Source organism: Montipora capricornis, chromosome 8, assembly GCF_036669925.1.
Source record: "Montipora capricornis isolate CH-2021 chromosome 8, ASM3666992v2, whole genome shotgun sequence".
Taxonomy (NCBI): Eukaryota; Metazoa; Cnidaria; class Anthozoa; order Scleractinia; family Acroporidae; genus Montipora; species Montipora capricornis.
Window position 1 is genome coordinate 23,091,227 of NC_090890.1, and position 2,500 is coordinate 23,093,726.

The 2,500-nt window shown below is 42.2% G+C and overlaps 1 protein-coding gene and 1 pseudogene across 1 annotated transcript in view; both read right to left on the bottom strand.

The window, feature by feature from the left end:
• LOC138059003 (cytoskeleton-associated protein 5-like) overlaps window positions 1–2,500 on the bottom strand; it is an 80,857-nt gene that overhangs the window by 17,088 nt on the left and 61,269 nt on the right. The window lies entirely within an intron of this gene.
• LOC138059623 (uncharacterized) overlaps window positions 1,832–2,500 on the bottom strand; it is a 2,050-nt pseudogene continuing 1,381 nt past the window's right edge.

The following is a 2,500-nucleotide window of genomic DNA, read 5'->3' on the forward strand; positions in this document are numbered from 1 at the left end:
TAGTACTTTCCTTAGTATCTTTGCTGTTCCCAACAATGCTGTTTTCTGGATAACTTCCAACCTCACCTTCACACCGATTCGCCTCATGTACTCCTTAAAGTTGACTGACACAGCTCCACGGGCCCCAATAACAACAGGCACTACCATGACTTTTTGCATTTGCCAGACCTTTGCAATTTCATCTTTCAGTAGTTGGTATTTCTCTACCTTCTCAAGTTCCTTATCCTTCACCCTATCATCACCTGGGATAGCAACATCAATTATGACAAACTCTCTCCTTCTTATCAACAAAGACAATGTCTGGTCTTCTTGCCTCGATTTTTCGATCACACTGGACTGTGAAATCCCACAGCATCTTGAAGTTTGCACTTTCCACCACTCCCTCTGGCTTCTGTTCATACCAGCTATTAGCTCTTTCCGATCCACATTTACCACAAAGTTGCCAATGGATATACCGTGCCACGTTATCGTGCCTTACCGCTTACCGCACTCACTCACCACATGGGCCACCGTTTCTCCCTTACTTCCGCACATTCTGCACAAAGGGGATTCTGCTGTGTGATCGATGTGAAATCTTGTATAATTTGTTCTCAAAGCTTGTTCCTGGGCACTACATATCAGGGCCTCAGTACATCCTTTCAAATCTCCCTTTGCAATCCACTGCCAAGTTCTATCCCAATCAATCCCTTCCTTTTCTCTCACATACTGCCCATGCATCCTTTTCTGCTTCCATTCACTTTGTACTCCTTTGGGTCCACAGCCTCCGAGATGTTGACTACATTGCTATCTCCAACTTTCTGGAGTAATGCTTCTTCACTATTTTTCACATAACAACTCAAATTGTTCTCTTCTCTCCTCACGCAGCTCTCACAACTGATCTGGCCTCTTCCTCCCTTCTCTCTGGGTACGTATATTCTAGCAACATCACTTCTAGGGTGTAGCTCCTTATTCATTGTCATGATTTTTCTAGACTTTCTGTCTATTTCCTGAAGTTTCTCTTTATTCCATTTAATCGTTCCTGCTCCATACCTCCTGAGTGACACAGCCCAAGCGTTTGCTGCTTTGATCTTGTTCTTACCATTGAGCGGAGATTTCATGACAAGTTTGAACCGCCTTAAGTACTCTGTTGGGAATATCATTATCATTATCATTATCATTGTTTAACAATTATTCGCCGAAGGCGAAGTGATTATCGGTGAATATTAACCGAGACGAAGTCGAGGTGAATAATCACCGATAATCGAATTGTTGGAGTTGTTGCACCGATAATCCAATAATTGTTTTAGTATAAATACACAGGTGATTATTTCAAAAAAGAGAAAAAAAAAACATTTCAACGCGAAATCATCTTCACTTACAGTGGCAAAACGACTACTGGCAGCCATTTTGTCCATCGACGTGATTATCGGCTGATAATCCGAGATAGCGAGCCAATGAGAGCGCGCAATTTTGTATAATCACCTGTGTATTTATACTAAATATTATTATTATGGGCAGTATAAAACATCTGGATGCCAGATACCTAAGATTCACTAAGCTAGGCGTAAAGACGTGGCTAGCTGAGTGTCAGATCTATAAATAATGCTAAACTCTAGTGTACATAGCGGATAATACTAAAATCTATTGTTCATAATAAAAACTATATAATTATATAACTGCTAAAAGAATCAGTGATATCTGCTAAAAGAGTCAGTGTAAAATCTAATGTTCATAGCGGATAATACTGAAATCTAATGCTCATAATAAAAACTATATAACTATATAACTGCTAAAAGAATCAGACATGAGCTTGAAACTCCTAACACATGATCATGAATGTTCGGACTGTTGTTCAAGACTGAATAATCTTGACATAGCGGGCGATATGGAGAGTACTGGTAATAACTGACTTCTGCATCCTTCGACCCACTTTACTACTTGCCTCTCCTACAAGATCTCGAAGCGCTTGACTCACGTCCCTTGAATACCCACCCAGGACGTCGATGACTATGTTGTATTGCTTGACACAATATCCCGGATAAAGCATTTGTAGTTCCCACCGAAGGGGACCATACTTGCTTGTCTTTTCCGTGCTCTTCTTCTCGTGATTTTCCACCCACGGGCACGTCATCTCTATCAGCAGCACCTTTTTCCTCACCTTGTCCACCACTGTGACGTCTATCCTGTTTGCTGAAACAGTGGTGTGGTTAGCAAACAGGGGGACATCCCAGTATGCTGCAGCCTGTTCATTCTCGTACACCGGCTTGGGCTTGATGGGTGAATACCACGGCGAGCTCTTATCAGTAAGGTTCAGGAATCGTAGTACTTCAAAGAAAAGAATGTTGAGGGCATGGTTGTGCCGCTCTATATACTTTGTCTGGGCCAATGCGCTGCACCCTGCCAAGATATGCGAGACACTTTCCGGTTCTTTTCCGCACAGCTGACATCTTTCGTCTCCACTAGAACTTGTGCCTGTCCTCCTCTTGTTATATACCTTTGTCGGGAGGAGCTGTTAGTAAAG